Raw genomic sequence first — 13,267 nt, 5'->3', positions numbered from 1 at the left:
ATCAGATAATCAAGGGAATAATCTTACTTTTAGTACTCAGGAAAGTCTTCTAGAGACTTGAAAATGTCCTCTATTAATAGAAAAATCCCCTTTCTAGACTCAGAGTTGTGTTCAGAGTAAAACAATTCACACGGCACTTGTGCTGTTTTATCATAGGAATCATCTTCTGTGAATGGTTATGCCCCTGTGTATGAAATTCAGTTACATGTTCTTACAACGTTTATGACCTCTATAAAACTTCAGCGTGCGTTGTTTATCTTCCTGCCGTGTACTTACTTCACTGTTTTTCCCTCAGTAATCTTGGCTTTTAGTAAATTAGGCTGTAATGAGGCCTGGCATCTTTCCTGATGTTTTTGATCCAAACATTTTATAGTAAGAAAACAATCAAGTTCCTTGTGATGTAGGGAACAGTGTAGATTTTCTTAAGTTAGGCTCCATACCCTTCCCCTCCCCCACAGCCAAATAGGATTTCAGAATCTGTGAAGCCACTGAAAATATATGCAACATTTTATGTACACATGGATATATTTATTTTTATGGGGTGTAGATCTGTAGCTTTCAATAGAGCTATAAAAGAATCTGGGTCACTAAACAGCCTAAAATCTATGGTCATAAATTTTGTAATGCCTCATAATAAATTTAATACCAAGTTAATGCATATTCCAAAACACTGAGAATAAAGATGACCATCTATCATTAAGAAACTGAGCCAATTCATTTTTTCATCACACGTTTTTTGTTTTTTTTTTAGGATGGTTGTTTATACAAAATTTTTTACCCCAAGACTAGGCAGAGGCTTGGGCAAAAGAAATATTTTGATCATCAGTCATAATGGAGGAAAAGGTTGGAAATAAATGTCAGTTATCAGGATATCAGTTACTATCTTTCTCATTCCCTTTGTTGTTCCTGTCTTACAGTTGAGAGTCGGCTATACAAATAACCATTAGTTTATATTCTTGAGTTATGGAATGTTTTAACTTTGTGAGTATGAAAATTCTAGGTTGCCTTTCAATGAGGTCAGTTAAGGACCCTGCTAATAGAACATAGTTTGGAAATATTTGTGGCTTGGAGCCAGTTTCGTCTTAGTGCTTGGCAGTCCAGTTAAGTCTCTATACTCATAATCGGAAGAAGCTGTTTTTTATACACTAATGGCTAATTTTTTCCAAACCTTTAAAAGTGCTCTTTAAAGTACAAAGAACCACATGGGTTATGACTTGCTGATATTTCTGTTTCTGATACAGGGTATTCGATTTCTACCCACCCACCTTTTTTTTCTTTCACATGTGTCTGCGTGCGTGTGTGTGTGTGTGTGTGTGTGTGTGTGTGTGTGTGTGTTCATCCTCTTGAAGAAGGCTTGGGTTCTTTCTGCCAATTTGCTTTAAACAGAGACATAATGAAGCATAAGAAGGAGACTATTATTTAAGTGGAAGGGAGGAAAACTGATACAAAATAGAAGACCCCGAATGCCCTTTTGTCTGCATGCCAAGGTTATTCATTGCCAAAAACAAATAGTAAATGTGTTGTGTTTGAGCAGTTCCCATGCTTATTGGCTTTCCATTTTCAAGCCCTAAAATCTGAGTTGTGTCTATGCTATGCCTGTCATTCTGACTGTAATTTCATTCCAAGCCATTTTCTAAAAGCCATTTTGTTATTGTTCTATAAGTCCTAGAAAATGTATGTATTTTTCCAGTTAGAGAGAAGTTCACAGGGCACTGATTTTTGCATAATCAATGACATCGATGCTGGGTAGTCACAGAACGAGACATGGAACTGTAATTGAGTCATGGCTCAGCTGCACCAAAGAGAAGTGCAAATATGAATTCATGGACAATAGCGGGGAGGCAGGTGGAAGTGGGTTCAGGCTATTTTTACAGTTCATTTACCATCCTGGGGCAGTAGGGTAGTAACTAAAACCTAACGATCCCTACACAGTGTTACATTTCCCAGTTTTCTGTTTAAATAGCCAGAGGCAATAAAAATATTAATGAAGACACATATGCATTAACATTGGCAGCAAGTGATGGAAAACCAGAGCTTGCCATGCGATGATTTACTGCTCTAGGTCTCCAGCACTGTGGCAGTGTGGAAACAAATGTGCAGTTCGAAAACTCAGCAGGAAACCTAGGTTTTGATACCTTTGTCTCCCTCTGTGAAGGAGGATTTAAGCAGAGGAATCAAATTGGACATTGTCTCGTGTATAACTTCTCTTAATTCTTGGATTTTATAACTCTTTCAAAGTCAAGGCATAGGAAATCATCTTTAAGCTTCTAAACCAAAAGGCTTGTGAAGGACTGAGAACCACATTATAAGAAGTGCCAGCATGAAAAGCAGCTTATCTGTGTAGTTCTCCCCTGTTGGGGAGTTATGCCCTAGCCGTCGAGGTTATTGCTGTAAATAAGCTTTCGGTTTCTTTACCGAAGCTCATAAACGTGTTTAGAGTGGCATTTGTTTTCTAAAGCGGAAGGTCACTTGGGATTATTTTAAGGGATTAATTTTTAACATATGGTGACTAATGTAGCTAATAAATAATAGTATCTCATCAACATCATAGTGCTTCTGGGGCCATGATGTCTCGTGGCCCTACCTTGTGGCATCAGTGACAGTGTTCCCCAACACAATGTGTGAAGAACGAGAGCGCACCCGTCTCTTCCTTTCATCATCTTTTTAAAAGCTAATTAACATATTAACTATGCTTGTCAAAATGTGGGGCAAATCATTTATAAATAAGCCTGTCAAATGTAATGAGATTGCATATTAAATCATCCTTTTCTCTATTACATCTCTGATTTAAGATTAAAATTAATTTATTTAACATTGTAGCAGCTGGGTGATTAGAAGAAAATTTCCATACCAGTCTTGATATATAGAAAAATGTCTGCCTCTAAATTGATTTTGCATAGATCAGAGAAGAAATTGCCTATTTATTGAGTATTATAAGGTCATTTAGCATTGATTTTTATTAAATAAGACTAATCACCGTACATATTGGCAATGTATGGAGTTCTGCCATCATCCTTAATGATGACTCCTGAACCAAGGAAATTTATGAAATTAATAAGGACTTCCTAGGACTCAGGTTTGTTTACCAGTGTTTTAAGAGAGAGAATCATAAAGAAGTTCTACTAGAGTGCCCACCCTGAAGATAATTTTTTTCTTTATGAGCTCCTGTCTTAAGTAACTGAGTGACAGAAATAATATTAATTGAGTCTAAGAAATAGTAATCATAATAGTAACAATAATAGATATCTTACAGGACACAAACTGTACTCTAAGTTTCTTATTCTGCATTTTTGTCTTTTACATGTTAATTACTATCCTGGTGCACCATGATACGGTGGAAGAAAACAAAACACAGAGAGACTAAGTAAGATCGTAAAGTTCATTTAGTTAGTAAATAGAGATAACGTGCAAACTTAGGGCTAACTCACTGCAAAGCCCTTTCTTTACATAATCTCTTCTTAAGATGATTTCTAAGAAATTGGTTTTTCTTTACCAATAAAGTGATTCTGAAACACAAATATGATAAAATTCTATTTTTATAATTTAGGTTATGCTCAGAGTCATTTTGGACCGTTTATATGCTTTGAATAAAGTAGATGGCTTTCAATCTCACTCAGCTGGTTTATGGACTGCCTTTCTCCACTCATGTCAGTGTTCTGTGTCATGTGGTTTTACATGTAACTTTATTCAAGGAGGAATTTCTTTGAAATAAACTTACAATGTGAATCACTGGATTGAATACATCTTCATGAGACCAATATCGATGTTGGCATGTATTTTCCCAACTCACCATTACTCATTTACCACTCCTACTAAAATGAATGAATCTACTTTAGAAAGAATGGTAGTGGGCACCTGGGTGGCACAATCATTTGGGTGTCTGGCTCAGATCATGATCTCAGGGTCCTGAGATTGAGCCCTGCGTCAGGCTCCAAACTCAGTATGGAGTCTACTGAAGACTCTTTCTCCCTCTCCCTCTGCCCCTCACCACTACTCTCTCTTTCTCCTTCTCTCTCTCTAATAAATAAGTAAATCTTAAAAAACTGTATACATTTAAGAAGAATGGTAATAAGAATGAGAATTTGAGTGCAGGAGCTACATAAAGTCGTCTGTCAACATTATTTACACATTTTCTTATTAATCAGTTCATAAGACCAAAGAGGATTCAAATCAGTCACTGTCCAAAGTAACAGCTCTTTAAGAGCTCTTGAGAGTTCAAGTAATACATGCTTACATAATACATGACCCAAGTGACTTACTGATGTAGCCACTGACGATGCAATAGAACATAACAAAAGAACAGGGCATAGTCAGAGAGGCGTCTAGGTGTTTGAAAGCTGAGCATGAGGCAACCGTAGTTTCTGAGCCCATTTCTACTACTGGAGTCCCTTAAATTAGGAAGACTGTGTAGTATAGCATCCATATTAGGATACTTTTGAAAGTTAATAGTTATTCTGCTAGGGCAGTAGGTGAAAAATAGAGACTTAACTGTGGCATGTGGCCATCTTTCTCATAAAGCACTAGAGCAATAACTTGCTAAATACTAGTAGTCAGAAGACCCTTAATGCATTTGAGTGCTTAATTCAGGCCTAAGGACTGCTGGCTGCAAACTCAAGATTCCTAGCAGAAAACTTCTATTACATTTCTTAATGATGAATTATCTCCAAAAGTACAAGTCTTGAATGTTAGATTATTATGGCATTATAGAGTGGCTGCCAAAGTGTTGAGTTCAGTAATGACTTTGGTGTGCAGAGGGGCCAGTTCTATTTTTCTATCAAAAGCTTAGCATGGTTATGGTTTTTACATCCCTCTTTGTTCATCAGTGTATGTTTGTGAGAGAAACAGTGTATGTGTGTTTTTAATGGGTATGTGCGGTCACTTATAAGTGATAATTTAACTGAGTAATAATATATAAAATGAGGCATTACGTGTAGTCTTCATTAGTAAATGTTTTAAAAATAAGATTTCCCTATTTTTATCAAAGTTGACAAAGTAAATGGCTATCCACAAATGGATTTTTAGATGATTTTTGAGGAGCCAGTCACCACGACTAAGTTTCACAGTATTAGGAAAGCCCTTGGTATATTCAGCTGCCTCATTGGTTTGTGAGAATAGCTAAGAGATGGCTGAATGTGAGATTCCTTAGAAAATTTAAAACTCCACATGGGGCGCCTGGGTGGCTCAGTGGGTTAAAGCCTCTGCCTTCAGCTCAGGTCATGATCCCGGGGTCCTGAGATCAAGCCCCACATCGGGCTCTCTGCTCAGCAGGGAGCCTGCTTCCTCCTCTCTCTCCCTCCCTGCCTCTCTGACTAGTTGCAATCTCTGTCTATCAAATAAATAAATAAAATCTTAAAAAAAAAAAAGAAAATTTAAAACTCCACAAATGCTGAGAATAGTTTTCTTATCAGCTCGTAATGTATTAATCAGTTAACCCAATATATATTGGGTTTCTATTGAAGCATTGCATCCAAGGGTGCTATAGGATATATCAAAGAAATGGAAGATGCTACATTTGGTTTTAGGGAGATTAACATACTGTTTATATCTAGAGAATTAGAAATTTTGGCCTAGGATGTTCTCATCTTACTTTTTGTGTGTATATATGTGTTTAATTTGGAAATAAGTAAATTAAGTCCTCCAGATTTAGAGAACATTGGATGTACACTAGCGCCTTTTATGTTTTAATTTATATATTTAGTCATGTAGGAATCTGAAATCAGTTCTTGAATCATGTAACTAGCAGTGGTTTGTTGTGTAAAGGAGAGGCAAAGTTGCAGTGGAAAACATGTTGGAAGCATAAATTAGGTTCTGTCTCTGCCACTCCTTACCTAGAGGGTGATATTGGTTGACCAAATCCCTTAACTGTCCTTATCTTCATTTTCCAAATCAGAAGACTTTTTCAGGCATAACCAATAACTCATAGCCACGTTATTATTACAGCAGTAAAAACAGCAAAAATAGTAATCTCCTGCCTCACCCATACTTAACCCTCTTATTTCCCAGAAGCAAATACTTTCAACTCTCTTAGTATCTCCCTCCATATGTCTTAAGAAATCATTCATATTGCTATTTATTGATTTATTATTTTAGACATTATCTGCTAAGTAGGTGTTATGGCAGATGAGGATTTACTTTTCTCCCATTACCCTTCCCCCACTCCACCTTCAGGTCATGCTCGCAGGATAGTCTATCACATTTTGACACATTCATATGTAAATATTATTCATGGTAAGTTAAGTAGTAGTCATGATTATGTATCCTTTTCCTGTGACCTTTTTGCTTTTCCTGGACTTTATGATTATCTCTGGTTTTTACTAGTTTGTCTTTGCTCCTATTGTTCAGTATTTATAGGTATAAAATATTTGTCAATTACATGTGAAAAAATATTTTCCAAATGCTCAAACACATCAGCAAATCTATCGATCCCATAATTTTCTTGACATCTCCTTCCCCCAACTTTTTCCTTGAAACTTTTCTCTCAGCTCTCTGATTCCTTGCTTTAACAGAGCTGAATATCTGTCATGTTGTGACTTCCATTTGCCCCTCTACTATTGCTGTAGGTCCTAAGATGTATTTTTTTTTTTCCTCTCCAAATCTGTGCTCTGCCCATTGGTACCCTGCCATGTGTCCTGAATGGCTAACCCCTATGGAAGTACATCCTCCAAGCTGCCTTGGCTAGTGGTTTCCAGCTGGGTTCAGGCAATGGTCAGGGAAGAGAAGGAGATTGAATATTCTTCCCTAATTCTTTTCTTTAGCCCACATTTCTGGAAATGACTAACTATAACTTCTGTGAGTAAACCCTTCTTCCATGGCTCTAGCTGTCAATAGATTCCACTAACACCTGGCCTTTTTAGTTCTAGGCCATTTTAATAATGGCTGTTAGTTCTAAGGCAGGTAATGGGTTCTGTTGTTGCTAGACTCTTAGTGTTTTAGTATGTCTTATTGGTTCCCTTACACCTCTGTAAGTAATTAGCTTATTGAAGTCTGTTCTGATTTAGATTCATTTTCCTTCTGGACTTTACTGGTTCCAGATTCCCTATTTCCTGGATTCCATGTCTTCCTTCTTTAGTATACGCAAAAAGAATGTATTAGAGATACAATTTTCAAATTCTTAGTTTTCTCAAAATGTCTTTATTCCACTCTCACACATGATTGATAAACTTTGGCTGAATACATAATTAGGTTTTTCTTCTCCCTCAGAATTTTGAATGCATTGCTTAATTTCTTTAGAGCTTCTGCTATTGTTACTGAGAAATCTGATTCTATTCTTATTCACAGTCATTTGTATACCCCTCATACTTTTTCCCTGGAAAATATTAGACTTTCTTATTCCTGATATTCTTAAATTTCATGATAATGTTCTTTGGTTGCATTTCTCTCTCTCTCTCTCTTTTTTTTTTTTTTTTTACATTGGTACTGGGTAGATTCTCTTCAATATGAAGACATAGTTCTTAGAAAAGTTCCTGAATTTTTAAAATGATTTATTTCCTTCCATTTTCCCTGTTTTCACTTTTGGGAAAATTTGTAATAGTTTGATATTGAAACTCCTAACTTAATCCACAATTTTAAAAAACATTTTCTCTCTTATTTTACAACTTCTCATCTTTCAAACTTTCCATCTTTTCCTAAGAATTTTTAATTGCCATATATAAGTGCCCATTTCCCTTTTCTCTGGTTTCTATTGGAAGCTTTCCTTAAATATGGAGTTGGGAGGAATCCTTGGTTGTCCACTTACTTTTATAAACGAGACACTATAAATCTGTATGTATACCTAGGGAGCACTAGTTGACCGGTCAGTTTATTATATATTGTTCAGTCAAAAAACCAGACTTTTCATTGGGAGATCCACACATAGAGTCAGTGTCTGAAGGCTTAGTCTTTGTTCTTCCTCAGATGCTGATTCCTGGCATCCAACATCCTCAAGGCAGGACAGGAGAGGGGTACAGGCCAGTAAACATATTTTCCACTTAATTTCCCTTTTCTCAGCTCTGTGCCTCCCCCGATCTCTTTAATTCTCAGTTTGAGGCCTTTTGGATTTAAGTTCTCCAGAGAATAAACACTTGGTGCCCTGCTGGTGGGTTGGGATGGAAGATGGTCAGAAAACACCTGTGGGTCATTTGCTTTGTACAGACTTTGAGGTTTCTGCTCTATTTCTGGTTGCAGAGTCGTCATCACACTTTCTAGAAACTGTATCTCCTAGTCCTGAGCTTTTTCTGAGTTGTCCTAAGTAAATAATCTGATTATAACTTGAAGTTGTGACTGTCTGTGGTCAGCCTAGATTTGCCACACCTTCATCCACGTCTTCTGAAAAAAATTCTCTCTCATCCACTGGTGTTTCCTCATCTATTTATTTTATCATTGCTTAAAATTTTATTCCTTAACTGACATTTGTGTCACTTTAGGGAAGGAGGAGGCATCTGTGCACAGTTTGCCCATGTCCTACTCTTGAGAATGTCACATTCGTGGTTTAACTAGGGACAATTGACTGCTAAGATCCTTGCCCTGTAGAAATTTGTGATTTTGCTTGGACACAGACGTGAGTTGTAGGTGCTAACTGGTGGGAGTCGATCACACAGCACAGTGCAGGAGGGATTGTCTTGACCACCAGGACTTAGTGTGACAGTGGACATTTGTCATCCTTACCACTAAACTGTTTGGCATTTTAAACTGTGACATAATAACAACTTCAATCATGAAAACAAACTTAAAGAGAAAGCCATCTGCTTTTTGAGGAGGTAGTGATAAAAGGGAATAGAATGTGAAGTGATAGCTGTTAAAAAGATAAAAATTGTACATGAATTTAAAGAATTGGCTGCAGAAAGCAGTCCTTTGGCTCCGTGGCCTGTGTGGATCCAGCATAAGCTTGCTATTAAAACAAGCAAAAGCAGTTAGTAAAACTCTTCCAACAAATGTTCCAGTCAGTATAAAGTTTCTAATCCAGCGAAGGTGAAAGGGTGGACTGTTAATTGATGTGTACAGGAAAGGAATGATTGAATGGAAATGTAACTGTGGAGCAACTAGGAGCTTGTATAAACATCATTGTGTGACTGTGGTTAGTAAAGGGATTTGGACGTCTGCTTCATACTGTTCATTGAACCATGGAAGTAGGGACTTCTATAGTGTTGTGACACTTGTAAATTAATTCCTCAGGACACTGCATTATCTGGAGTGTACTTTAATTAAGAACCACATTTTCATTTACTGGTAGTCTGCTGTGTGAATTAATGTAACTTAAATTTACTAGTAGCTTTTTTTTTTTTAAATTTTTATGTATTTATTTGTCAGAGAGAGAGAGAGAGAGAGAGCAAGCACAGGCAGACAGAGTGGCAGACAGAGACAAAGAGAAGCAGGCTCCCCGCCGAGCACGGAGCCCGATGTGGGACTCGATCCCAGGATGCTGGGATCATGACCTGAGCCAAAGGCAGCCGCTTAACCAACTGAGCCACCCAGGCATCCCACTAGTGGCTTTTTTGATTTTAGACACTGTATTATGTGACAGGAATTCAGATTTTTTTTTTCAGTTTTGTTCTTCAAATGTAGTGTCCTTTGATTCTTTTTTTTTTTTAAAGATTTTATTTATTTATTTGACAGACAGAGATCACAAGTAGACAGAGATGCAGGCAGAGAGAGAGAGAGGAGGAAGCAGGCTACCCGCCAAGCAGAGAGCCCGATGTGGGGCTCGATCCCAGGACCCTGGGATCATGACCCGAGCCGAAGGCAGAGGCTTTAACCCACTGAGCCACCCAGGCGCCCCTGTCCTTTGATTCTTATTGGTAAAAGGTGTCACTAGGGAATTTTAAAAAAATGATACAAAAATAGAAAAAGAATTAAAGTCAAACTTAACTAAAATAACAAAAATAAGCCTGCTAAATTCCATTAAAAAATACATAAAACCAGGAGCACCTGGTTGGCTCAGTCTGTTAAGCATCTGCCTTCAGTTCAGGTTGTGATCCCAGGGTCTTGGGATCAGACTCCATATTGGGCTCCCTGCTCAGTATGGGGGTGGTGGGTTTTGCTTCTCCTTCTCCCTCTGACACTCCCCCCTGCTCGTGGTCTCACAGGATCTCTCTCTCTCTCTCTGTCTCTCTCTCTCTAATGTATAAATAAAAAAATCTTTAAAAAACATAACAAGGGGTGCCTGGGTGGCTCAGTGGGTTAAAGCCTCTGCCCTCGGCTAAGGTCATGATCTCAGGGTCCTGGGATCAAGCCCCACATCGGACTCTCTACTCACCGGGGAACCTGCTTCCTCCTCTCTCTCTGCCTGCCTCTCTGCCTACTTGTGATCTCTGTCTGTCAAATAAATAAATAAAATCTTTAAAAAATAAAAACATAACAAAACAATAACTAAAACTTAACCATAGTTACAACAGGCACTTAGTATTTTTATTTCAAACAACAAATGCTTTACTGTTCCATTGAGATGTTTACAAATACCAAAAAATACCCAGGCCAGGCCCAGCAACTATGGCCCAGTGCTGGGAAGCAGGCAAGGAGGTGGGCTTGGTGTTAGGGTGTGAATGGCTGAGGCCAGACAGCTGGCAGCCTGGTCCTCTGTTCTCCATTTCTGTTGCTCTAATAAGGCCAAAGGGGGGGGGGGGGGGGCAACCAGACCTCAGGGTCCTCTCCCTCTGCTGTCTCCTCTTCTGTTCAGATTTCCCCTAGGGGAATCTGAGCAGCCCTCCATCCCTGAGAGCCACTCAGCCTATGCAGAACCCCTCTCGCCGCCTCTCCCATCTGCTTTTCTCTTCCTCTGGTCTCTGGATGCCCCAGCTTCTTTCCTTCTGGCTCTAAGCAAGGCAGAAGTGGAGAGGAGAGGTTTGGACTGGGGTTTGGCAAGCTGTGCATCAGGGCCTGGAGACACAGGCAGGGGATGGGGAGGTAGTGTTCAGTTCCTTACCCCAGCATGAGATGCCTGAGGTCCCGGGCTGGGGAATTGGATGTATGTACCCTCAGATGGGCCCACAGCTGAAGCATGGTGTGAATAGGAACCAAGTCTCAGCAGCTCCCTCTTTTCCTATACACATGTGAGCGGTTCATCGTTTGTTATGGCAATTTATATTTCTCTGTATTTCCATAGAGACTGTAGATTCTAAGAATGAAATATTTACATTTTTTCTGTAGAGCTTGGCAAGGCCTTTGTATTCTTTCTCATTAATAATTCAATGGTCTCATCTTTCTCATTGATAATTCAGTGGTTCTTCCTCGATTGCTGGCTTGTACCATGTTTGCCTCTGAAAACAGGATATATTCAGAGCCTATTGTAAACTCTACAATTTTAACAATTTATTACATGAACTATATACATTTTTATCTATTTGTCATTTAATCCTAACATGTTTAATTTAGAAACGGTTTCAGAGCTTTAGCAACCCAGTGAAATTAATTCATATTTTTGTTATATTATTATTTTATGGCTAATTTAACCCCATCCCCCACCCCCCAAATCTGAAGGTCCTTGGTTATGTTGCCCACATTAGCTGGTTGGTGGTGGCACAGGGGACACAAAACGAAACAAAACAAACCCTCTGGAATCCTAGGGCCGCCTCCTTCCCGCAAAGATCTCCCTTGCACAGTAGGAGTATCTTTATTCATTTGTTTATTCATTCAACAAAATGGTACAGAATATCCAGGAGTTCAAGCATGAAAAAGACCTGGTCCTTGACCTCAAGCAGTACCCACTGGTGCTACCAATAGTCTAGTCTGCCTAGCCACATTCCAGGGCACATCTTCGAGAATATTCCATGAAACCCACAGACTTCACAAAAAAAATGGACAATATGGATTTCCAATGGAAGGCTCTTTGCTCTCAGGTCTTCTGTATATTATCTAAAATACCAGATGGTTGTCAAATATTTTACTGTCACATAGCACCTGTGCAGTCACGTATCTTAGGAGTACCCACGCCGGCATTAACCATAGTCCATCAGAGTCCAGCTCCACCACATGATGACTGGAACTAAACATAGTAACCGGAAACCCTTCAGATTGAAGTTCAGAATTCTCCCCACAGAATGATAGAGTAATTTACATGAAGGTTTCAGCAGCGATTTCTCTTTGTGATGTGCAAATATGGCTTGTCTGAAAAGATTTGAGTATGTCATTTGCTTTGATCTTTAAGAGAATTACTAATGAACGATTTTTTTTCCTGATTCCTCATTTCACATTATTACAGGAGGATTAATACATTTGCAGGGAGAAGTCTTATAACTTCCTTGTTCTGCATCAGCTGTCATATAAACAGAAATTAAAGATGTGCAAAGCTTATTAATTTGTTTTCTCTTGTCCTGCGTGGTCTACAACTATTCCTTGGAGAAGTGCTTTCACTGGTAGCATTTTAAATGACTAATCAGATGGGACTTCTTTCTTCCTATATTGTTCCGTAGTACAAGAAACACTATTTTTTTTTTGCTACCCAATGGAATATTTTGATCTTCTATTTTTTTTTCCTTACCGTAGCCCTCAGTAAGGGCCTTACCTATTATGTTTTTGTGTTAATTGTGACTAGTTTCTAAGATGTTCCTGGTCCAAATAGTCCCACTTATCTATATAACCCGTAGCTGTTGTTTTAAGATTTTATCTCTGGGGTCTTCATTATCTGTGGGAGTTGGTTTTGAATTTTCAAACATTTTTAAGCGTCCACAACAATCTTATTTGCACTGGACAATCAATGATAGACTTCAGTTTTTGAGGATAGTTTTATTGTTTTCTCTGCCCGCACCTTAATTTTGAAGATTTGATTTTGTTTTATTTTTACCCTCATTAGCATTTGTGTCATCAGTAATGAGAACCAATTTGCCACCTCTGTTTCTTCTTTTTTTCATCTCACCAGACATCTAACTAGGGAGAGGCAGCATGGTATCACGGAGACATCACTGGTCCAGGATTCAGAATCACCTTTTCAGGTTCTGGGACTGAAACTAAGACATTTAAACATGTAGTACAATTTCCTTACATGCAAAAATCAAAACATTGTCTTAGACGCTATTTAAAATTCCTCCAGCTCTAGATTTTAGCATTCAAGGAAATTGTACTGCCGAACCAGAGGTTTCCATAGAGACTGCTGGAACTCCTTCAGAGTAGCTTACAAATGAAGTTAGGGTTTAGATATTTTGGTGAAATTTGGTTTAGATATTTTGCTGAACTGATTTTTTTTTGCATTTAATATAATAATCATAATAGTTCTAAATCAAGTTCTTGTCTCTACTGCAGTTTCTTATGTGCACTCCTCAGACAGGCTTATGCAATCCATTCATTCACTCATTCATTT

At 38.3% G+C, this 13,267-nt stretch overlaps 1 protein-coding gene across 4 annotated transcripts in view; it reads left to right on the top strand.

The window, feature by feature from the left end:
• The window catches only part of CDK14 (cyclin dependent kinase 14), a 723,342-nt gene that overhangs the window by 398,255 nt on the left and 311,820 nt on the right, over window positions 1-13,267 (top strand). The gene's annotated exons all lie outside the window — the stretch shown is intronic.

The sequence above is a fragment of the Meles meles genome, chromosome 10 (genome assembly GCF_922984935.1).
Source record: "Meles meles chromosome 10, mMelMel3.1 paternal haplotype, whole genome shotgun sequence".
Taxonomy (NCBI): Eukaryota; Metazoa; Chordata; class Mammalia; order Carnivora; family Mustelidae; genus Meles; species Meles meles.
This window is presented reverse-complemented; position numbering and strand designations above follow the sequence as displayed.